The sequence below is a fragment of the Pagrus pagrus genome (genome assembly GCF_965226575.1).
Source record: "Pagrus pagrus genome assembly, chromosome: 12".
NCBI classification, from domain to species: domain Eukaryota; kingdom Metazoa; phylum Chordata; class Actinopteri; order Spariformes; family Sparidae; genus Pagrus; species Pagrus pagrus.
Window position 1 is genome coordinate 27,334,596 of NC_140196.1, and position 25,238 is coordinate 27,359,833.

A 25,238-nucleotide genomic window follows, 5' to 3' on the forward strand; every position below is an offset into this window, starting at 1 on the left:
GAATCAGAGATTTGGACTTTTCTTTTCAAGAAATGATAGTTGATAATTAATTTAATAGACAACAACTAATCAATTAACTGATGCAGCTCTAAAGTTTTGTTTCAAACGTTTTAAGCAGAGAAGAATGCAGTGTATACTGTATATCACATTAATATTTACTGGAAGGTATAGCCCAACATTTACAGAGATGTATAGACCTGCTAGCAGAGTGCTTGGTAAATGACTGGTAACTCTGCACGAGGGAATTAACAAATAAAACGGTCACACTACAACATTGACTGGCTTGCTGACAGGTTGGCAGAGGTCGCCATTCACCTGAGTGGTCTCAGCTGCCTGTCCTGGGGCTGTGGTTCGGTCCTTTAAGAGGAATTAAAATGTTAACACACCAAAGTTACAAACAAACTAACTGATCGAGGCAGAGATAGACCAGCAGGTCCAATGTACTGTGAAGTAAAATTACAGTTTTTATCAAAGTATTTAAAGAGAGCATAGGTTGATATAAGAGCTTCAGTTCCTTCTTGGTAAATCCCACATTTACAGTATAGCAGTGTGTCTGTGCAGGGAGCAATTGAGGTTACTCATCCCAAGCCACCTTTGTCACATTGTCTGGATATTAGATACATAATACGTAATTTATAACAGAATATTGACAAAAATAAACAATCAATAGGTCAGCTATTGTCAAGACTTGTGACGTGACGTCCATTTCACACAACATAATGGGTTGATGCCTTTAGCCTTGGTGCCAAAGCTCAGAAAAATTGAACTTGTTCTATGTGAAAGTACTCATGACCAAACCAACAGACGAAAACAAATATTGAGGTGCAAATGAATCAATTAATTAGTGTGTAAGAGTTTAAATGTGATGTTGCCAACTTGTCTGAAGGTAGTGTTCATGTTTTTATCACACTACTGTGTTGAATAACAGCGCTGTGGACTTTGGGGTCCTTACAGATCATTACAGATTACAGTAAACATGTATAAATGAAACTGCGAGACAACCAAACAGAGGCAGTGTGGTCTGTGATATTAGATGTTGTTTTATTGTACATAATTATTACAGTGAGGTCATCATGTGCATCTATTCCTGCATCTCACAATCAGTGCTGTTCAAGTGTAATCACCAGAGCCCAGCTGAGCTGCTGAGAACAATGCAGTCCCAACTGTAAGTGAAACAGACTGCATCATGTTCTCAGCTCAGCTCTCAACTCCTTCAAACACTGGTTCAAACTTTAACTGAGAAAGGCCTCATGTTTCACGTTGTAATGTTTTAACACCAGACCACAGGTCATACTTTAACCCTACATTGCAATAAAGAAAAGCTCAAGAAAACCACAATGTATTTTTAAAATAGCAAAGCATGGCTTTAATATGTAAATAAGCTGTTTATGGTGGAGCCTGCTTACAGTCAGCTGTTTGAAGTGCAGCAGCTCTGATCCTTTTTATCACACAGGATAGGCACCTATATATGTCTGCTAAACACACGTCTGCCATTCAAACAGCAAAAGCTGCCATTTTTAATGAGCCTGTTTCCAGGCAACAACTTCATCAGGCTTCCACCAGAGGAAAAAAAAACCCCAACCCTTTATAGGACCCCTGGGTGTCATTTCACATCATCAGCTGTGGGACAAATCTGAGACGGTTAACAAATTAATCTGTGAAACACAGGAGCTAGGAATTGCTAATTTGTAGACAATTAAGCACCTGCTGTTGTCTTGTGTGTCTGTGTGTGTGTGCATCGGTACGTTTACACTAAGCGACTATGACTATGTCTTATGGTGAATGGAAGAGAGCCTTAGGTAGCACAGCTTCCTAAAAATTACTGAAATTCATCTAATCAAAAAGTCCTGACTGCTGACTGCTTCCCACTGCATTCACAACTTTGCAGGTGCTGCTTGAAGTGATTTGAATTGAAGGCAAGAAAAAAGGGAAGCAAGAGAGGCTAAAATCCAAATGGAACGATATTTGTTTTGACTTGAAATTTTTTAATTTTATTTAACTTAAATGTATTGTCATTTTTTAAATGGCGTTGGTAAAGAAGCTGCTCTGTCGTCTGGCGGTATGGCAGCAGATACTTCTGTATGTTTGGTCAGATGGCAGCATAGTGAACAGACTGTAAATGGGGTAGCTCCTACTCCCAATCATTGTCATTTATGCCTAACCTTTCTTTTAGAGGCCAACCAATTAATGGGTTTGGTAGATTAATCGCCGCTGATAGGAAGTTTTACAAGCTAAAGTAATCAGTGAAACTTGGCTTCAACAGTGGCAGATGGCTGCGAAGCCTCCACCAGTCAAGGCAATGTCACATCATTGTGTACCTGAGATAATTTATATATGAAAGCTAACTTTATCTAAGATAGGTTTATTTGTAAATTATGACCATGATAAGGTTGTTAAAGTATGACATTATTACGTCATTAGACTTAAGATAACTACAGCTCTGCTCGGCTGTCTCTGTTTTGCTAGTTTCAGTGTCGTGTTGATGAATGTTTTCAGTTATCCAGTTCATGGTAATTCTAAGAGAGGTGAAACATCTTCATGAAACTTAAACAAGTCCAGTTGCCTGCGATATAGCACTTAGTAATAGTTTCAGTGACCAGCTTTTAAACTGGCAGAGGTCGACTCTTTTAAGACTGCACTGGATGTTCAGAATGGGCATAAGCAGCATAGCAGTCTTAGCCTTTATGAGTCCACTTTGTAGTATCCAGACTGATATACCATGCAACCGCCCCACACATACAGGTTCACAGGCAGCGCTGCTAATATTTTCTGTCATGGGTTTAATAAATGGTTTAGTCAATAAGATGTATTGTTTTTTTTAAAAAAATACTCATAATGTCCCAAAGTGTAAGGTGATGTCTAAATAGGAAATCCAAAATCCAGTGACATCAATCGTATCTCATTCGTAGTATAGAATACTGAAAAAAAAAAATTCCTAACATTCTGGGTGTCTTCCAGCTTTTTTGACACCTCCTTAGGCGCTGTATAGCTGGGTAAGGAGGAAGTATTCACCCCAGAGTGAGGATACAGGTGGCAGGATGAGGTCAATCAATGATTTTAATCTTCATTCAAATAAAATACAGCACAGTTTGACTGAATGCTCCCACTTCATCCACCTTAAAGGAGCACTATGTAGTTTTGGAGAAGAAATTCAAACTCAGATGTTTATTTTAATAGAATTAATGAGGTAATAATACAAACTCATAAATCTTAAAATATTTTTTCCATAAGTGAATAAACCAGCTGTTCTCAGAGGAAAATAAGGTCCCAGAACACTGAAGCTAGAAAGGTGGCAGGGTCCACCACATATGAACAAAGTAAAACAGTATAAAGTGTGTTGTCCTTTAAGGTCAGTTTGTTTATTCAGTCATGAAAACATAGAGAGTTTGATTATTTAGTTTGTTTAGGCAGAAAAAAAATCAGCCAATGAAAATGTTTCTCTGCTCATTAACATTTCTGCCCCAAAACTACAGAGTGCTTCTTGAGTGAATCAGTGACTGTGGGCGTGGGGTTAACTTTGAAGAACACTCTCCACTATACGTTATCATATAGTAATTTTTTATAAGCTTGAATCTAGGCAGTCAACAGCTAGCTTAACCCATTACCATTGCATGACACTAATTAACAAGAATATGTGTTAAACTAGGTGATAGGCACTCACTTTGTTTCGAATGAAACACACAAACTTTAAAGGCAGAACGGGTTCTGGAAGATCATGACCTGACCGAGTCCGTTCACCTTGACTGTCTGCGTCAGCCTCTTCTTGGTCCTGTCCCTTTAGCACACAGCTGTTTTTGACAGTGTTTGACAAGGTGTCATTTTGGCCAACTGGCTTTTGCTCAAATCCTCTGTAGCCTAGTAGTAAACTTTAAAGTGATTCAGACTTTGGTAATCCACCATGAGGTTGACATTTGTGGTTTTCAGTGAAATGACTCAACTACTGTTGGCTGTTGCCATTCCATTTGGTTCTCATATAGATGTTCCCCTCAAAATGAATTGTATTTACTTTTGTGATCCTCTTACTTTTCCTCTAGCTTGGGGCTCTGCGATATGTTAATATATTTAGGCTGTATTGTGATACACATTGACTGTTGGTACTTTCACTAAATATTAACACAATGAGATTTTTGATAAATAATCATCAGTAATGTATAATATACAGTTATTAAGAGGGACAATTCACCAATGACAAGTACAGGAACTAGTAGAACAGTCAGAAAATGACATCACTTTACTGTAATGAGCCTTTAAAACCAGGAAAAGACAACATTTTTCTCATATCACCATAAAACTAAAACCAAAATCTAATACCATACATAGTCTAATATAATTATGATTATATAAAAATGTCTTACTCTAGCTCCATCATCAGGTCCAAATGTTTAATCTGTTCAGTACTTTGGTTTATGACCAAATAACTGCTAAACTAATGACATTCTAATAAACGCCAGCTAGACTTTGCTAATTAGCAGCTGTTAGCAGTGTAGCATGCTAAACTAAGATGGTAAGCAACTTTGCCAGCAACTTGCTCAACATCAGCATGTCGGCATTGTGAGCATGTTAGCATAATGACATTAGCATGCTAGCCTAGATAAATCACCTGAATGTTACACTGTCATTGCTCATAATGTACATACTTTATAGTTGTATACATCTGTAAATATATATGCATTTCAAACCATCTGTCTTCTCTGGACAAGATGTTTACATTGTTGTCCTCAAAGGAATGACTTTTCTCCTTCAGATGTAAGTGGACAGCAGAGTCTGGACCTGAGGAGTTGGCCCTCCTGCGTTGCGTGATTCGTTTATGGAGGGGCAGATGGTTTGAAAGAGGAGTAAAAGAATCAATCTATGTCAAACTGGAACGACTGTCTTTGATGCAGTCTTGAATGCAGTACTGAGTTCCCTCCCCAGACAGCCTAACAAGCATTCACTGGGCTCACCTAGCCCTAGCAACCCACATGAAGGCCGGTTGGGTCAATGACCCACAAGTGGCCCTAACGACTCTGAAACTCAGAGCTCACACGTGTCCTTAACGACTCTGTCAGGACACTCCCACACAGAGTTTAAAAGCCTGCAACTCCCCTCCAGTTATTTAGAACTGAAGAAGCCTTTAGATGAGAGGTGAAACGTCTTCAAGAAACTGAAACAAGTCCAGTTGCCTACGATACAGCACTTAGAATTACCATGACCTGGATGACTGAGAACCTTCATCAACATAAGGGGAAATCTACAGATCATGTGAAACACTTTTAGGAATATGATTGAATTACTTTGAAACAGTAACACATCAAAAAATACATTCCTAAACCTGGCAATGCATGTACTGTACATATAGTGGATCACTTTATGTACAGTTATCAGCACCACAGTTGGCTGAACAGCTCCAGCACAGACTATCAAGGCTTTCTATTAACCCAGGATTAGACTGAAACTGATTCAGATTAGCCGTGGTTATACTCAACCAGGACTATTATGACCAGTTAATTCAAGTGGAAAAAGAAATATGTTCTTTAATAAAACCTCTGTAAACATTATGTTCCGTGGTTAAACTCCTGTAGTTGAAGAGAGCATCTCATTTTCTTTAAAATCAATATTTTGGGTCTCAGACACAACATTAGGATGACTGAAATGTAAAAGTAAATAAAATACAGGTTACAATATTTTAAGCAGAAACAGACAACTTTCCCTCCCCCTACAACCTTGTCTGTGGTGTTATTGCTGTTGCAATGCACGTTAGCAACATTGTTACCGCTAGCAGCCTGGCTACTGTCAAAAGCAAAAACCAACCATAAGAATCCCAGTTTGACCTAGAAACACCGATCTCAGTGCTATGAAAAGGCAGAGTAAAACACCCTGTTGTATGAATAAGTAGGCAGGTTTTCCCACTTATTGATCTAGCAGAAACAATGCTACTTTTCAACAGTTTCAAGCCCCATCGGCAAGAGGAAACACATATAAACGAGGAAACAGACTTTAACATAACACCAGAGCGCTCTCCATTGAGTGAATGCCCATCCGTACCTCGATTTCTATCATTCTCCCTCTTCACCTTCTTTGCCTCCTCCATCAGCAGGGTTCTTTTACTTTTGCAGTATAGAGTTTCCACAGTTATTCCAGTTGTTCCACCGTAACCTGGGGATAGTGACTGGGTAAATCAATGCCTATTCCTGTTTTGGTTGTGCAATGGTAGACTGGCTTCCTTTGTGCTGCAATTCGTTCTTCATTTTTGTGGTAAAATGCTCTGTAGCAGACTGAATAGTCTAAAGCCAGGACAATAGGGAGCCAGTCTATATGTGGCAGGTGTCCTTTATGTACAGTATCTATCAGTATTTACTTCACAATGATAACTTAAACCAAAAAAGTGGCCTGTTGCCAGTTTAAGTATTTAAAACCTGTGGCAATTTAAGTACTCCATTTCCCCCCCCCCCCCCGGAGACTGCACTGTTTCTAATATCTCCAGAACAATGACCCAATTGCTCAGTCATTCAACGAGCATGTTGACCTTGAGTGAGTCAAATGGAGGATTTTGTTGTTACCCTGAAATAAATATTTGCCAAACCCTAGCAAAGTAGTTTTAGTCACATAAACTTGACTTCACCTCGATCAAATGGAGAAGTGAATGAGTACATGCTGACTAATGTTATGCAACAGTCACACAAGTTAGTAGACTACTGACTTTGTCTATTACCATTGTGTTTAAAGGACACTTCATTTGTATGGGTGGATGACAAGTCCTTACTAATGAAATGGCTGTAAGAGTAACCCTGGAGGATTTGATGTCCTTTTGTTTTCTTTACACCTAACCTGTGCCTGACCAGACAGAGATCCCAGATAGCAAAATTGTTGCAGCCCCGATCGGGCCTACACCAGAAAGAACACGTCCAAGTCTGGGCCACAGTCCATTCTATCCTAGTGGACTGGATCTGGCCCAGACTTAGGCCAGCTCTGGTTTATTCGGTTTGCTCTTGGCTGACCTCTGGCCATGCTTTGGCACTTTTGGGGGTGGCCCGGAGCGGACTGCCCAAGTGCCATCATTCTATCTGGTAAATTTTGCTGTCTGGGATGTGGTTGTGAGACCGTAAGAGGACAGCTCTGACCTGAAAAACAGTAATTCATATATGTAACTGTGTGTCTGTGTGTGTCTGTGTTTGTGTTGTTTGTGTGTGTATGTGTGCACATTGTGTCTTTTCCTAGACAACTGGAGTTAATGTGAGACCAGTTATACAGAGATGTCAATCCCTTCCAGTTAGCGACAACTCTGCAATGATGGGGATTTAAAGGAGGTGAGTGAGCATGGACTGTAACTCACTATCTGACTCTTTAATTACTAAACTTGATTTCATTGTCACTACTTTCATGACATTTTTTTATTTAATCCATAAGAAATACACTTCCCAGTCCCTATACATCATGTTTGATAAGAACAGCACGTGGTCCCAAAACCAACAATATATCATATGTATTATGCCACAACTGTCTGTTGGTGATACAGAGATAAATCTGCTATCTTTATGCTGGGTGAAGTTTTGGCTTCTCCTGGTTCAAGCAAAAGATACACTTTAATTTTAATCTGCACCTGGTCCTGCAGTCTTGCGTCCCAGCTCCATTTCCATTTTGCAACCAAGGTGGAGCACCGTGTGCTACTGTAATGCCACAGACTCTCCCTTCACTTTTGCCCTGCAGCTGGGGCACAAGACATGGGAACTTCTTACCCCCAAATTCCACCAGATCCATGTTCGGTCCATCTCCACTGCCACGGCAGCGGAGCTGATAGGTTCCACTCTAGTCAATGTGTGTACTTCCACTGGCTCTGCTGCGTTGCATATCTACTCCGTTGCAGCTCCGGCTGTCCAGACACTTCCGCAGCAGATACGCAAGGCTTTTATTTTTGCCGGATGCCGGAGCACGGTGCACCAATTGAGCCGAATTCATGACAGAGCAGACAGGAAGTCACACACCAAAACAACATCAAAACACCACTCTTCTTTTAATTGTTCGGTTGGGAACACTAACCTTTTGTCTGTTTGTTGTTGTGTTTATAACACATACATGTATAATTGCAAAGGCGTATGATTCTGTAATTATCACGGGAACTGTCTCACCACTCCAGCTGTCCGACAGTGCTGCGCCCCGCTCCACCCAAAACGGAGCCGGTGGGTGTTGACCGACGAGGGAGCACAGAGGTGTTCTGCAACGTACATGCAACCAGTGGAGCTCTGGAGTTAGGGAGGAGCTGCAGAGTTCATTAATGGTCGAACTATAACCCGTACTGTACACACACTGCCACTAGACAACTTCACTGCTAAACATTCCCTCTGCTCAGATCGTCACCTGTCTGCTCTGAGCACAGCCTCTGTCTCTCTCGCTCTTGCTCTTGCTCTTGCTTAACCACACACTTGCTACGAACCACACTACTCTTGTAACACAATCATATGTGTAAGTGTTGATGGAAAACTATCAGAAATAAACACATCTCTGAAGGAAAACTGCACACTGCACAGAAAGTTTGGCTGCTGCTTGATGCTTTAAAAATCACACACAAGAAGGAAGTGGAATAGACAGACGCTTCAGAGTCTTCCCTCCCTGCCTACAGGCTGTATCGACTATCTCAGGTGGAACAAACTGTTACTTACACTGCTATCAGTTAAATAAAAAGCTGGCCTTATACCTTTCTCATTTCTGTTTTTTCCCGTTTTACCGAAGCGTGACTTCTGTATATCTAGTCTGCCTGACTAGAGCCACTGACTGACCAAGCCACAGTCAAGGTTGGTTGGCAGACTCATGATGATTAACACAATGTGTACTGGTATATTTGAGTGTGCCAACACTGGGCAAGAGCTGAAGCTTCTAACTGGGTCTGTTAAGCTCCCCCCTCCAAATCCAAGTATACTAGTCATGAAAGTAACAGCCAACATGCAGTGTTTTAGGAAGGTGTTGTTCCTCCACAATCCTCCAGAACAGCCTCAGTACTGCTTGTTGGTGATTCTACGTTCTTTTTGTTTCTACACTCAGTTATTTGGCTTTTTTCTTTAATTTTTTTCTGTGAATTAGTCTTTGTGGCCAATGCTGGCTTACAATTAAACTATGGATGCGTATTCTTAAGTCGTTGGTTAACCCCTTAATTCATCTGAGATACTGTACATAACTTGCTCTAATATGAATTATTGGTTTATGCAGAAATGCTGTAAAAATAACCCGGAAACATGCAGTCCAAAGTAATCAGTCTATCATGGTTTGTGAGGAATATGACAGGGGAAGATAGGCGTTAAAGATATGATTCACGCTTCTTTCACAGTCAGCTGGTCGTTTCGGTCCCCACCTCCTTCACACATCCCACCACTGAGCTGTTCCTTTCTATCCGTCTCTTTATTGCAGGCTTCACAGGCATCCACAAACCCAGGATTTAATTTCTGAGTAAGATTGAGCAGCTCTGCGAGCTCTGCAGAAACGAAGCAGGTACCGAGATAGAGAGAGAGACACAGGGAGAAGCAGGTTAAGCCCACGCTCTTCTCTTCTCAAGCCTGCTCGAAAGGCTGAGTTGAATCATAACAGTCAGTGGGCGAAAAGAAAGAGAAAAAAAAATCCTCTCCACGCAGATTCTGACGTACATCTCTAGTCGATTGGGGGTCGTATGGATGGGATGATGGGAGAAAAGGGAAGGAGTGAAAGATGGAGAGGGAGTTGTTGATCGCCTCCAGCAGTGCTTAGTCTGTCCCTCTCCCTCTCTCTATGGGATTTTAATGGTTGTTTTGTTTCCTCATAAAATCTATCCAGCTGGATGAAATCCTCACGCCTTTCTTCAGTACACAAGTACACACACAAGCTCAGTTAGAAAGACTTACGTCAACGAATTGACTGTTTATAGCAAATTGCTCTCTAGTTAGATTTGTCAGTAACGGAGAGAGCTTTCAAATAATCCAAGCAGCAAGACGGACAAACTAATCCCCCCAGCATTAGCTGGATAGCTGAAAACATACAGGACAGTACATGGACATTAAGTCAAAGTTGTCATTTAATAACACCATGGGATTCTGCAACACATCCCTGACTATTACTCCACTGCTTTGTCTGATTATCTTTTAACATGTGACAAGAGCAGTTAACTTTAGTAACTTTAATTTCTGTTGCATTTAATTCCAGTAATCTTCCTCAGTTTAGAGTTGGTATGAGGAACTGTTGAAGGGAACCTTTCCTGTGATCTGCTATTGTGGTTGTTCGTATGACACGTACTTCACTAAGGACACGCTTGTGAAGATTCTCAGTCATCCAGGTCATGGTATATCTGAGCGCTATGGCGGCAACTGGACCTGCCTTAGTTTCTTGGATTTTTTCTCTACAGGTGCTAAAGTGGGGCTTGACCAATATGTGTGTGTGGGGGTTACTTTATAGGAGTTGCGCTATTAAAAAGTATTCATCATTTCAATCAAAGCAAATATGGCATGCAACACATTCAATATCAGTGTAGTTTATAATTGAATTTGACCAAAGGATATACAACAGAATATCTATCAGCCTAATATAAGTGTCCTCAAAGCAATGACAAAAACATCTTTCACGTGCTGTAGTGAAAAACTTCAGGACTGGACATCTGCTCATGCTGCTGCTATTTATAACAAAAATACATTCAAACTGAAGCAATAAAAAGTGCATTAGTTTCCATATGCACAATAAGACAACAGTGCGTTTCTAATAATGTTTTGGACGTCAGATATCACAATGCCAGAAACAAAAGCAATACCCATAGTGCAGACGCAACGAGAAAATGTTGCAATACTACATCTTTAATACGGAAAATATTAATTAGCCTACACTACCAGCAGTGAACTTATGTGTCCCACATGAGCTTTCAAAGAAAAAGAAATGTCACTTAATGACCCGACGCTGTCGCCTGAAGCGAGTGAGTTTTGTGCATGTCATTTAAGCTTTTCTGGCATGTGATTAAATACATGCATACTTTCTGGTGTCTGATGACAGTTTAGTGATAAACACTATAACATTGTCCTCCATGGGGTAGGATTAGCTTCTCTATCATCAGCCTCACCTGCTACCTATGACCCTATGCCTGTCAACTGCGCATACATGCAGTCAGGTTTGGATTGGGAACAGAATGACTGGTTATTAACTTTTAGATATTTTTTCTATTTAATAAAAAGAAATACTGAAATGTTTGAGTGGGCTGTGCAGATTTTTTACGTGGCTATAGCACACCCTAGCCCTGGTGTAGCATGCTGTGTCTCTGTTGAGGTGAGACGTCTTCAAGAAACACAAGCAAGTCCAGCTTCCTCCATATAGCACTTAATTTATAATCCTTGATGACTTATAAACAACTTAAAAATGTCATATCACAGTTATTGTAATTTTGAGTTTCTGATCATGTCAACATCTTAATTGTAATCAATAGCACTTAGTAATACAAGCATGAATGCCTTGTGTCAGTCAGACACGTTTGTTTACTAAAACAGAATCAGAATCAGTTATATTGGTCAAGTATGTGTACAAAACACGGAATTTGACTCCAGTTAAGTTTGCTCTTAATGTACAGGGTATAGTACAGTATAATGAACATTCAATCTAAATAAATAATTGAAAACTCTAGACTGTACAAGTGCAATTGCAATTGTGCAATTGTAAAGAGTGCACAGTTTCCAACAGTATTTACAGGGGTTATTGCACAGTGGTTTTCTGACACTGACTGTTAATTGTTCATCAGAGCGACAGCTTGGGAGGAGAAACTGTCTCTGTGCATGGTTGTCTTGGCACACAGTGCTTTGTAACGCCTACCAGAGGGGAGGAGCTTGAACAGTTTGTGTCCGGGGTGTGAGGGGTCTGCAGAGATGCCCGTTTCCTGACCCTGGACTGATACAAATCCCGTATGCGGGGCAGGTCGGCTTCAATTATTTTTTCTGCAGACCTGATTGTCCGTTGCAGTCTGTTCCTGTCCTCTTTGGTTGCAGATCCAAACCAGACAGTGATGGTAGTGCAGAGAACAGACTGCATGGTCCCGGTGTAGAACTGGATCAGCTCCTGAGGCAAGGTGAACTTCCTGAGCTGTTGTAGGAAGTACAACCTCTGCTGGACAGGAAAAGATACAATATGTGTGATGTTGTTAATCAAACTGCAATTTTTAAATGTCACTGGAATAACACCACCACTTTGAACTTTTCCAAGCTGTGAGTAACTCCTCCATTTCCTTTGTACAACAGCACACTCAAAAATCTACTGTAATTTTTGACTGCATGCTGGTTTAGCATACTTTATTTTGTCATTATTTTTTAACAGAGTAGATACTAAAAACCTTCTTAGAACCAGTGTGTAGTTTCGACACAGTGTTTAGTGCTAGTAAGCAAATGTTAGCATGCTAACACACTGGTTTTCAAACCTTTTCTGTCATGCCCCACAAACAAAGTTTACTCCTCCCACAACACAATTTCGTAAAGAAATACATAGACATAGACATAGACAAAAAATATACAGTATATAAACAATAATTGGCAAACAACTAATATAAAAGGATCCATTTTGGATTTAAGTCAGGGGTCTCAAACTCAAATTAGCTTGGGGCCACTGCTGGTATTGTCATCGGGCCACTACAGCGTTCAAGTACTACAAGAAAGTGCAATATTTCTGAAAATGTAGTTTTTTATTTCCATTATTAACACAATTATACAAAAATACAAACAGCAGTTTGTATACATTTTTAAATGATCAGTTTTTAAGTTAGTGCAGATCTTTTTTTCCAACTCTTAAATGACTTATTGAAACTTTGCACTGAACTAACAAATGCCAGACACCTGGCCGCACTTGGCTTATATTTGCTTCATATTTAAAAAAAAAAAAATGCAAACAGAAGTATACTGTATGATCTGTATGATCATTAGTTTTTAACAGTGCAAATCTTTTTTCCTCATAAAATACTTATTTAAACGTTGCTGTGGTAGTCTATGTTCCTGGTGTTACACGGTAGTCGAGCCTACACCCATTACATTGACAACAGCTGCTACGATTACAAACTGAGGTCCCCACTCTGTGCAGCAGCAGGGCCAGCAGCAGAGTCACAGCACAGAGTAACAGGAGTCACATTTAACTTTTAGCGTGGAGAGTTAGTATGAATATGTCATTCATGAGGGAAAATAAGTTGTTTTTCACCATTTACTGTGGCGAGTAGTACGTCTGCCTTTTTTTTCAAAACTACGTTTGTTTTTTAATAGAATTGTGTTTTTATTTCATTTGCAGATGAAGGTGTAGTTTAAATTAGTGTGAAACAACAACAGAAACATTATTATCAAATAAAAAAATATTTTTCTGGAGTGCTGGGTCTTAATTGTTAGCTTGTCCATTCTTAGGTAAAGATTTCCTACCAACCGACTGACAATAAAATTTAATTTTGGGCAACCTGGGAAAATCCACATGTTCCCAATTGGGGTTGTTTTTGTCTGCGTCGCTCCAATTTGTAATTTCCGTCCTGGTTCAATATTCCTGGAGGTTAATTAACTGCAGTGAAGATAAAGCAGTTCCTTAGCAGACTAGAATGACCAGTATGGCACTGGGACCTGAAGACTCACATTGAAAGTTACTGAATGAGGCTTAGTATATTTTAATAGATACGTTGCATAATGCAGCTGTAAGCCATCTGCTCTTCTTCATGTAAGCTGAATCTGACAAGTGAAGTACTAAGCAACCATGGCTTCTCCGTGGATCCACTTCACCTTGGCATTCCTTCTCCATGTAAAGCGTCAGCATTCATAATGCTGTGCACACTCCATTTTCAGACCTTGTGAGAGGTGCCGTGTTATAAATATCTGAGAGCAGATAAAGAGGATTCAGTCAGCACCAACAGTCCTCAACTACAGCTGGTTACAATGGTTATAGAGGCATTGATTCTGTCCTCCATTCAGTCCAGTCTAACACAAGACACATTCAAAAGACCAAAATTTGATTTATTACTTATTCTTCAAACTTCATACTACTTCTACATACTGTACATATATTTAACACTTGATCTTCTTCAGAAGCACATTTAAAGGGAATATACAGAAAAAGGGAAAGGCACAGAGGCTTAGATCCAGTAAAGCAACTGTCAGACACACCAGGTCTATCTCAGTGAGGCGTAGGTGGGTTTGTCAAAGGTTAAACAGCAATATAACTATTTGCTATGCAAATATATAGTGCTATAGCTAGCATCCTAAACAGAATTGTCTCGAGGTCTCCTTAAAAATATCCCGTGGTTTCACGCTTAGAAATGTTAAAAATGCCATTTGCAGTCGCTAGTGTGAAAGCCTTCTCACACGTCGCCATATTTGCACTTCCTCATTTTTGTATGTCAGCGCCTCCATGTACACAAAAAGTATAGAAGTGGATCGAGAGAGAGAGCGCCCCTCTCTCCCTCGAACCAAGACCAAACTCAGATCCAACTGTAAAACCAAGTGCTGATCAAATATGCATCAAGATTCTGTTCTACATTGCATGTTTCTCTCCTAAAATGTTTTCAAAAACATATTTTAGTGTACTGTTTACCGGTAATTCAAGTAATATGTTACCAGCCAGCTACCATATTTTTTCCTGTTTCAAAAATGGACTGGCCAAAACCAAGCACCGCCTAACTTGAATTATGTCACCAATCAGTGGGAGTGTTTATTGGTCCTAGGGAAAAGGGAAAGGGAATACTACAGCCCTTTATCTCGTTTTTCTCTGATTTCAAAATCATTTTCTTTCTACTGCCAAGACAGACAAGTTTTATGCAAGGGTCATTTTTCCAGAGATGAAATAGTTCTTTGAGCAGGATATAAAGTTGGATCAACTCATTTCTTCTTTCTCTATGAGCCATGATCAGTATCATGGCTCATATTCAGACACCCAGTGTTTGTTAGGAAAAGCCACCTGCCTGTTCTGTTTAAAGACAGAGATGTCTGTGGTACTGACTGAAAATACATTTTTAGCTTCCAAAGGACAATACGTTCAGTGTATGCATGTGTGAGTGAGTGTGTGTGTGTGTGTGTGTGTGTGTGTGTGTGTGTGTGTGTGTGTGTGTGTGTGTGTGTGTGTGTCTACGTAGGTGTAACTGGAAGGACAGCGCTAAATGATGCAGGAGGTATAATGAGTGTTCTCCATTTAAAATTTCTGTTCTGTCATGTCTGTTTCACATACTGCTGTGGTAACCATGGCGACACATCCCTCTTCTTTTTGGTAATGTGTACGGCAAAGAGAGACAGAGAGAGAGAGACAAGTGAAAGGGAGAGAAAATGTACGAAAAAGATACATATACACACACACACACACACACACACGCACATACACCCACCCCCACACACACATATGTGGTGTGTTTAAACGTTTTTCCTTCCAGTGAAGAGTCACATTGTGGCCTATTTGATTTATGATGCAATTGAGTGGGAAACCCTGAAGATGATAAAAAAACATTTAAATTATTGAGACAATTTTTTGTAGCAGAGAACAGAAGAACTTTTTTTAACCTTTATTTATTCAGGGGTTGGTTCACTGAGAGCAATGCTCTCTTTTCTAGGAATGCCCTTGTCACATTCACACCTGGAAGCAGCCCGGTAATACCACAGTCTGATCTGCAGTCATTGAGCAGCGCCACGGGAGCGAGTGAGGTTAAGGGCCTTGCTCAAGAGCACCTCATGGGTGGTAATGAGGTAGGGGCAAAAGCGTTGCCTTTCATGTCATTTTCCCCTCCCAGCTGAGCTGCTAGAGTTGCGATAAACTCTCAGAAGCCCTGCAATGTGAGTGTGTCAACTCCACTGTTGGGGGTAATGTGTTATAAAGTAATTCATTACTTTAATCACGTTACATTATTTTATAACGCAGTAATGTAACCTTAGTGTTACAAAATCCAGTAGTTTTTCATCAATTTTGACATTACTTGCGTTAGATAAGTTCTTCAATTATCTGCATATTGGATAGAAAATATCATCAAACGTGCCATTTCAGGCAAGCTTGGCACCTGTCGAAGCTTTCCTGAGATCCATGAAATCCAACGCATTGTTGCCATCTAGTGCACCTGTGGTGAGGCTGTTTACCTGGGCTGACAGATTGTCATACAGACTATTTGAAGACTCCTCCTCATTACAAATTAGCACTGCTTTAATGATAAACACATCAAACAAGCTGAATTAGTGTACTATTGTCACCATACTGCTGTGGTGACCATTGTCTGTTGAGTCACTTGGTTGAGTTTGTTTGAGTGTGTTTGGCCCTTTCCAAGCACTTCATATGCCATTTAAACATGTTTTCCCTGTCATCATCATTTTCCTGTCATCACCATCATCTATATATAGATATATTATGCTGAGGCAAGTAATATTTGTATTAGGCAACATTAGGACACATAACCTCCTTATATATTTTTAGGTATTGATAAAGTTTTATTTACTGTGCACAATATTTTTCTGTCGGCTTCATGGTATCACGTTATTGAAGAGCATTAAAGAATGATCCCTTGTTAGGATAGGGATATATTCTAACCTCAGGCGATGTTGTGGAGTAACGCAAAAGCAATGGAAGTAAGTAGTGTCATGCATTACTTTCTACTAGGTGGTAAATAAATAAAGTACTGTAATGCATTCATTTTTTAAACAGGTAACAAGTGATGTGTAATATATACATTTTTTAAGTAACTACTAAGAGAGAGCAATACAAGCGAGGTGTATCAATATTGCAGAAAATGAGTGTCGAAACAGTTTCAAATATTCAGAATCGATATGGATTGAAAAATCGATATTTTTGACAAGACTATTACACATTTTCAAACCCTTTATATAACCCTTTATATTGTCGGTATTGCAGACCACAACTTGAATGTGCCTCCATGAACTACAAGCAGGCCCATAGAATTCCAGGCCACGAGTTTAACAGTGGTGTTGTTGACAGTAATTGATTTGATATGGTTTCACGTTATCATAAGAATATTGGTCTGAAATTGTCTTGCATCCTAAGAAATACACTGTTTCAAATATATAACAAAACAGAACATTTAACAAAACAACAGAACAAATATAGCAAACAGATATTACATCAGACCTTATGATTGGCTGCAATATGTGACAGCAGAAACAGCAGCAGCAGTTTGTGCAAAGCCAGTGCTAATGAGACTATAGTGCTGCAGCTAATTAAAAATACTGATCTGTGTGGGTTGTCCCTCTATCAGTCACCCCAGCTACTGATATCATGTACCTCATCACAGTTTAACAAAAAATCATTGGTAACATTTCGGTTCATCGTCAGCCTCCACTCAAACAAATTACCTGAGGTCATCTAAGGAGACTATGACTAAAACTTGTTTAGTCATAGTAATTACTATAAACTCTGGTAGGTGGTTCAACCAGCTCCATATCTTTGTGTGTAGTTGCGTACAAAAAACATAGCACAGATGTGGAATTCTTAATTGATCATTATATATCTCATATATATCGTATATCTCTTTTATTACGGCAGTGGGAGCTGTGTTATCGTACAGTGGGACCGCATGCTACTACTTAATTTAGTTTATCATTTTAAGCACAATTTTGTAATCCTATAATATCCAAACAGTGACACAGGACCTATCTAGTAGTTTCACTTAACATTCATTTCCAACCCTAGAATTCCACTGGTTGCATGTGCGTCGTGGAATGGCTCTGCTGCGTTTTTGCTCCGTGCTCCCTCGTCCGTCAACACCCACCGGCTCTGTTTTGAGTGCAACACGGTGCAGCACTTCCAGACAGCTGGAGTGGCGGACTGAAGAGTTCCTGCAGTAATTACAGAATCACGCACGATCACAATTATACATTTACGTGTTATAAACACAACAACAAACAGACAAAAAGTTAGTCATCCCAACCGAAGGATTAGAAGAAGGGTGGACTTGCTTGGATTTGTCTCTTTTTTGAGATTTCTGTGCTGCATCAACACAGAGTGTTTTATTCTGAAAATTAACTAGATATTTTGATGTTGTTTTGGTGTGTGACTTCCTGTCTGCTCTGTGCTGAATTCGGCTGAATTGATGCACCGTGCTCCGGCATCCAGCAAAAATAGAAGCCTTGCATATCTGCTGTGGAAGGGTTCGGACTGCCAGAGCTGCAACTGAGTAGATACGCAATGCAGCGGAGCCAGTGGAAGTACACACATTGACTAGAGTGAAATGTATCAGCTCTGCTGCCGTGGCAGATTAGAGACGGACCGAACACGGATCTGGTGGAATTTCGGGGTAACATCACTACAGTATTTTCAAATAGTCCCACAGAGAAATCTTTGTCTCAATATTGTATTTATACCTCATAACTTAATTCAAATCAATCTTAGTTTTCTGTCTATAGCTACTCATAAGGGAGTTTGTGATGTTTTTGATTTAAAAGTAATTGTCTAAAACTAACACTGTAGGCAGAACTTTCATAACAACCCCACTTCTGGACCCCTTTACATACACATGGCCGTGTAGACCAATGCAAACGCAAGAGTGAAGATACTTGTGGTTGTTAATGCTGCTAAATACTAAAACACACCCCAGCTACAGTCTGTCCACCCTGCTGCCATCTGGTAAAAGATACAGAAGTATTGGCTGCTGTACCACCAGACTACGGAGCAGCTTGATTCCTCAGGCTCTGAGACTACTGAAGTCATCCTTTACACTAAGCCATAAAAAGTAGTTTTTCTTTTGTAGCATAAAGGAACTACAACTTGCATTTGGATGTACAACCCTGTGTTGTAGATGGACAAATGAATGAACATTGAACCTCGAACCTTAACCTCGTTTACTGAAGTGAAACTAAAGTCCTCTGTCTCGTTAGGTTGTCTGCATTTCCTTTTCCATCTTTACTGATAGCTTGAATAATCAAATATGGCTGTAACGCAGGTGAACTATAATTCCCAGAGGGTAAACTGTTCCCTGGCTAATGACGAGGACAGATACACAAGACAATGAGATAACACAAGACAAAAGCCATAAGGGAAGGGTTTTGGATCAGAGGGAGAAAGAGAGTCCTCTAAGTGTTGTCCATGACTAGAGACTATTATACCTGCCATTAAGTCCCATCCTGCTCAATTATAGCCGGAATCACATTGAGATGTGTTCTAATCTGGGCTCTGTGTGTGTGTGTGTGTGTGTGTGTGTGTGTGTGTGTGTGTGTGTGCGTGTTTGTTGCCCACATAGGCTACTTTTTGGGCAGCATTTGAGATTTTAGACCAGTTATTGGGGATGTGTTGGGATAAAAGGTCAGTGGTTAATGCCAGGGTTGTGTGTTAGGGTTACGCAAGTAGTTGGTAATGGTGCGTCTCAAGGAAGGTCTATATAAAGTCCATTAAAGTAACATCCTGCCATCCTTAAGTCCCCATAACAAGTATCATTACATTTTAGGCTGAAGACTTAGTTTAAGGTAAGGGAAAGGTTAGTGTGTGTGTATCCATTTGTACCTTCAAAAATGTGGAGAGCTCTGGTGCAAGCAAAATCAAGAGAAGTTTAACATTGTTAATTTGCATATACAGTACAACCAATATTATAGTGTACAAAATTAGTTGAAAATCGAGTTCTTGATAAATTTAGTTTTGATCAACCATAACCATGAACCTGACCATTTATAGAGATGGCTACCTCTTTAAAAATGGAATGGCAACATTTCTGATGGTTAACAAATACAGTATATCTTATGGTATGTGTCTTCATATCACCCAACCCTACAGACAACCCCTTTTTTCTCTACACTTGATTCATTTTTGCCCAGGACATGCTGAATTAGTTCTTTACTGAATTCAATATTGAGGTATCTCCCTTGTGCGTGTGCCCTGCTATGGAAGAAAATGCCCGTCGGGCTACATTAAATGAGTATCCTGTCTGCCTCCGGTGCTGGTATCCACCCTCAGAGGGTGACTCAAAGGCTTTTTGTTCGCCTGCTTCCATTTAGCCCAAAATAACTTGATCTCAGCCCTATTTTCATTTCTCCTTCCGCCTACACACACAGCATCAACCCAGCCTGCCTGGCACATATGGCTCTTTGAAAAATGCAGCAGGAGGTGGTGGTAAAAGACGGGTGGGGGGGTTCAGCTGTCAATCTCTCATCTGTTTTTTATCTCTTCTATATAATCTTGTAGAGTTTGTTTCCATCTGCTGTGTTTCCTCTGTTCCTCTCCTCCCTTTCTCACATAACTTCTCTTTTACTCGCCTCTCCTCCTAGAGATTAACATCCAGTTGTGTCAGTTGTATAAATAGCTAATCTCCAGTGCAGAGAATGATGTGTTCTTGCTCTTCCTGATTTACTTTGATTGTAGGTAAGCTTACTGAGAGCCTGCTATGGTGCTGATAAGTAAATATTAGCCTAGCAAAAAAAACAATCATGACAATAACAATCAGGTTTTTATGACAGCAGTTGACAATCTAGTCTCGTTCTGATTAGAAGCTTCTTCCTGTTAGATTTTTCCAAATGCAATGATCCCTCACAGGTTCCCACTTGAGAATGCTGCCAATTGTGCTGAGAACTGAACTTGAGTTCAGTGGTCAATACCATGATAAGGGCTTTTTACATTTTTTACGGCTTTTATTACCATCACAGAAGTCTGTGCATGACAGACTGGACCAGGTCATTTCCACGGTAGATGGTTGGTGTTGACAGTCTGTAATGGAATTATAAGGTGTATATTTTTTGAAGATTCCAATCATTTGGCCAATGATCCAGTTCCAGTTTTGGGGAAATATGCTGATTTGCTTTTTATTTAGCCTGTCTAATGAGAGGGTCAGTGTCAGATCTTATTACATTTAGACTTGGTTCGAAATGCAATTCAAATCAGATTTCTAAAGATGAGTCTCAGTCCGGACACTGGCTGCTCATATCAGATTTTTAAACCGTCTATTGTGCCATTCGCAATACAACACACAATGACAACATTGGATCCTGAGCCAACGAAGTGCATCAAAGCAGCTGAGCGGAATCATGCAGCTCATAGCCGAGCAGCTTAAATAAACAACTCCATGACGTGACAGCGTGATTGTTTGAAGGGCGAGATGATGCGTCTGTGTTGGAAAGCTGCGTCACCAGCATAAGTAGTTACTGGCGCCTACGTCACTACTACAGTAACCAATGCAGATATATTGGTGATGTCTGGACATAAAAATCTGATCTGATCACTTGCAAATAACAGTGCTGATAGTTTGTCTTAAAGATCTGAATTGAGAAACAAATCTGATTTGCAGGCAGTGTGAACAGAGTTGGTATTTGTTGCAGCTTTCAGACAAATAAACCTCAAAGACAGATATTTGATGACAGCAACAGCATGCTCCACAACAGCATCACCAACAATAAAGATTTAAGTAAAAAGAATGAAAGCCAAACACAACTCATATCACAAGCCATTCGTTTAGCAGAGCTATACTGGAAGACATAAAGGATCTCTGGGAGGTCCAAAAAGATTGTACCCCGTACTGTACATCCATCCTGGTAACGACTCATTCACTGTAGAGAGGTGATTAGTCACTTAGGATTCCCTGCCCTTTCCCTTCCATTTGGGACTCACAAAGCAGCGTCATACTGTGCTGTTGTTGAGCCCCAATCTTGCTCGACAATGTGATGTCATTTTAGATAATAGCTTTATCAACATCTCTAAAGCCCACTCATTTGGTTGTAACTTGTTAGTTTAATCTTCATTTTTTGTCATTTTGGTTTTTGGGACATCTTTTGAGTTCGGTTGACTTGGATTGGTCACCTGAATTTTTCACTTAAAAAAAAAAAAAATAATAATAATTTTTAGACCAAAAGATATATTTAAAAAAGTTTGCACTGTCTTAAGGAAAGATGTACATGCAGGACTTCCTCAGATGTTATGTGCGGATGTGCTCAGTAGTGGCCAGTGCCATCAAAGTAGGGAAAACATCTGGCCAAAAATCACCTTTCATTCAGTCCCTCTTAAGTAGAGGGAATACTCCCATTCAGAATCCTCCAGTTAGCTCAGATGATTTTATGACATTGTCTTTGATGTATGCTGCTAGTAGGGAAAAAAGAAATCCTGCTTATTTAAGCCCCTGTTATCTGAGTCCTTGTACAGTAATGTCTGACTTTCACTAGCATATCATTTGAAGTGAATCACTTCCTCCTTTGATTCAGTTCATTTTATTTTTAGACACAGTGCTGCGAGTACAATGCCTTTCCAGTGAGACATAGTAATTTAGGACTTCCTCCTCATAATTGTCCATAGACACCAAGTGTCCAATCCAGGAGGAATTAGACATTTCCAAAGCCTGTGGCCTTTTTAGAAAGAGCTTACAAAGAAACAACAGCATTATTAGCACTTTAGACTGCAAATTGATTGCATGTTATCGATAATGACAAGGTAGAGGTATGGACTAAAAAAAGGGGTTATTAACACACACAAACACACACACACACACACACACACACACACACACACACACGAAAATACACACACACACAATATATATATATATATATATATATATATATATATTACAATATTTTAATAATGTTTTATGTTATGTCACACACTTCATATTTGATTTAATGAACTGCCAAGTTGCACACTGGATACAAGCACAACAGACTGCTTTTGACTGTTTGCTTGACCATGAAAAATCCTTTTATGGTTCTGATTTACATGAATACATGTATATATGTTGTCTACATCACTTAAAGAGGTCAATTATAAGATCACTATCTAAACAGCTCATTGCCAACAGGTGATTTATTAGTAGTTTAGCTATTGAATTAATGCTAAATGTTCATGACTATCAAAAAAATCCATGGTTGTGGTTTATTACCTCTGCCAAGGAGGTTACATTTTCAGCCGTGTCCATTTGTCCGTTTGTTTGTTGGCTGACCCAGAATAGACCTCATTAGCTTTCGGTGCGGATCTGAATAAAGGGATGCATCCAGTCATTTTTCACACTTTCTTTAACATTGCTGGATAGGGTGTTTTTTCTACATTTTTGTTAATTTCTTAGGGAATAATGCATGGATCTTTATTTTTTAATTTTTTTAATTAGGTGGCTGGTATCTTATGAGTGAGTACAATTTGATGTGGGTACTAATGAAAATCTGAATCTAGAGGATTTATAAATGTTTTCATAGAGGGTACTCTTTTTCAGCTGCTTTACGTTAACAAGTATTGATGAAAACCTGTAATTACCACGCATGTGCATCTGAGATTTGTAGTGTAAATTTGTTTCACTTTTTATAGACTTATCATTCCGTCACAACACAATGGAGATTATGATTCCATCTGCATTGTTTTGTTGTCTGAGTGTTGGCTGATCTGGTGAGCAAAGTTTAGAGTGCTACAGGGTTATAAGGTCTGATATTGGATTAGGCTTGATTTAATTAAAGGGGACTGTTGGGCCTTAGTGGAGGTATGTGCTCTTCTGAGTGCCATTTTAATTTTTTCTATTTTCGGTACAATATCACATCGAAACCGTGGCATGTTTTAGGACAGAGAAAAATCCTGGTCCTACAAAAATGTTTCTTTAATAATAAATGTTGTAAATGGTCAGTGTCGAAATGAATAGAGGAAATAGAACAGGAGGTTTAAACGGTCAAAGTACATGCACTAATTAACATGGACATGATATCTGTGGGATTTGTTCTCAATGAACTCTGAAAGGAGAGTGGTGGTTCTACTGTTCTCAGTGTGTGTTTGTGTGTGTGTGTGTGTGTGTGTGTGTGTGTGTGTGTGTGTGTGTGTGTGTGTGTGTGTGAGAGAGAGAGACAGAGAAAAAGAGAGAGTAGTGTGTGTGTGCCTTATCCCAGCTCACTGCTTGTTAGCAGCCCCTCTACCAGTGGAGCTGTCAGGTTGTGTTAAGTAGTTGTGTCACAGGCCAAGTAGGACAGAGGAAACTCAGACAGACACACACACACACACACACACACACACACACGCATGCACGCACGCACCTATCCCACAACTGCAAGAGCATTTGCAAGTACACACACAAACCTGCATGTAGTATACACATCAACACTGTGGCCTTGCATGGCTGTTCATCTGTAATAAAACTGTCTTGTAAGTGGTCTGATCCTGGAGCCTTTTCCCATCGTCACCAGGGATGTGAACTCACCGTTATATAAGATCAGAGAGAAGGGACTTCTTACAGTACTTTTACCTGCACTAAAAAGTTCAGGCTGAACGGATGTGTTTGCCAGCTCTACATTTTTTTTCTGGAACTTACCTAGAGTAGCTTTGTATGATTCACCGTAAATCCTGATTTATTTTATACAGCCTCTTTATGCTGCCCCTCAGTTCATCCTCTGTCTGAAAGTTTTGTCTTGCTCCTTATCTGTTTAAGGTTCCCTATGAAAGCCCACTTTCTTCTGATTGGACATTCTCTGGATGCCACAACTTCAAAATCTGCATCATATTTAATGGGGGGATCACTTGTGATTTACGGAGTTTCCTAAATGACAGACAGCTTTACTTGTTGCCTAGCTAGTTAGCTCAGTTAGCAGCTACTGCTAGTGGTTGTATTAGCTAGCTGACTGCTCAGGCTGGAAGAAGTGTTAACACCTCTTGCACAAAAACTTTGGACCCCCAAAAGGAGGAGGTTTTCAGGCCAGGGGACCCATCAGAGAGAATACGCCAATAGGACCATTAACTTCACAGCTAACTGAGCTAGCTTACAGCAGCTATTGTTACAGTTAGCAGATTAATAACCTTGTAAATCAGCAAGAGTTCAGGCAGAGCAGCCGGGGAACATCAGAGGGACAGCCACAAAATATTTTTTCATAAAGTATGATCCATATCAGAGTCCTTGTCAGAGCTGCTGTAAATCACGTCTTTACAAATAGAGAGGCGAAGAGGGTGGGTGGGCTTGTCGCTGTACATCTCAGGGTTGTATGCCTGGAGCAGATGACCAATAAAAGAGCTGACAACAAAATGCTGTAGTAGTATTTAGAGAACTCTGAAACCTGAACTTTTTGCTCCCAGGGTTTACTTTTACATATGTTGCCCTCATTATTTGAAACTTAAGCCATGTTTAAAGGTGTTGTTGATAACATTCAGCCATTCCATCTCCCCCTTCCATTGAATTCATGTTATGTTGCCAGTTTGTGCACTAGCTAATGTTGCTAATGCTAGCTAGAAAACGTTAATGTTGCTAACATTGGGGCAGTACAGTTTGCTGGGTACATATTGTAGAACTAAACAAAACACGGATACCACGTGATACCAAGGATGTAATACTATCATCTATCTTGCTGTATTAGCAGTCTTGTAATAACACCTTGTTATTCTAGCATTTTTTCTTAATC

General features: G+C 39.9%; 1 protein-coding gene across 7 annotated transcripts in view; it reads left to right on the forward strand.

Annotated features, from left to right (window-relative positions):
• LOC311266106 (disks large-associated protein 1-like) overlaps nt 1-25,238 on the forward strand; it is a 125,815-nt gene that overhangs the window by 34,599 nt on the left and 65,978 nt on the right. For 6 of the 7 annotated variants that reach the window (XM_084368290.1, XM_084368292.1, XM_084368293.1 and 3 more), the window contains exon 2: nt 7,198-7,286. The exons of the other annotated variant lie outside the window; for it this stretch is intronic. The gene's annotated coding sequence lies outside the window, so the exon portion shown is untranslated. The remainder of the gene's footprint in view (nt 1-7,197; nt 7,287-25,238) is intronic. 7 annotated transcript variants of the gene reach the window in all.